Source organism: Chaetura pelagica, unplaced genomic scaffold, assembly GCF_000747805.2.
Source record: "Chaetura pelagica isolate M959 unplaced genomic scaffold, ChaPel_1.0 scaffold872, whole genome shotgun sequence".
In the NCBI taxonomy this organism is placed as follows: Eukaryota; Metazoa; Chordata; class Aves; order Apodiformes; family Apodidae; genus Chaetura; species Chaetura pelagica.
In genome coordinates, this window is record NW_009952388.1 from 155,794 (window position 1) to 156,350 (window position 557).

General features: G+C 61.6%; 1 protein-coding gene across 1 annotated transcript in view; it reads right to left on the reverse strand.

The window, feature by feature from the left end:
• LOC104398133 (bifunctional protein NCOAT-like) overlaps positions 1-557 on the reverse strand; it is a 17,751-nt gene that overhangs the window by 16,491 nt on the left and 703 nt on the right. The gene's annotated exons all lie outside the window — the stretch shown is intronic.

Here is a 557-nt window from a genome sequence, read left to right on the forward strand (position 1 = left end):
GGCACTGCACGGCGGGGCTGCGGCCGGTGCCGCTCTCTGGCACCGTGGCCCAGCCGGTGCCCATGCCAGGCCCCGCTCCGTGTCCCCGGCGTCCCCAGCTGTGCATGTTCTCCCGGTGCCGGCCTGGGGCGGTAATTTCTGCCTCCTTTGCAGCCTCCCGGGACACCGCAGCCCCAGAGCTGTGCCCGGGGGCTGGTGTCATTGCCTCGTGTCCACCCCTGAGCCGGCACCTTTCCCTCTGGTACCCGCATACCGGGCCCAGGCTGACGTGCCTCTCTGCCTCACCCATCCAGATCAGGACTGTGTTGTGTGTTTTGCATGTGACTCACCTGCTTGCGTATGTCAGGCTGCTGTTTGCCTTTTTGTCACACTGCTCTGAGCTGTTGACATGTTTCCCTCCATCCCACAGGTTCTGGTTTGCGGAAGTGCTGCCACATGATGAGTTCCCCATCCTGCAGCTGCACAGTCACTGGTACCTGCCTACATGCAGAACCATGTTTGATATCTGCATTGCTCTGCTCTTTTCCTGACCACTTCCCCTGTGTGTCAGGCTCTTG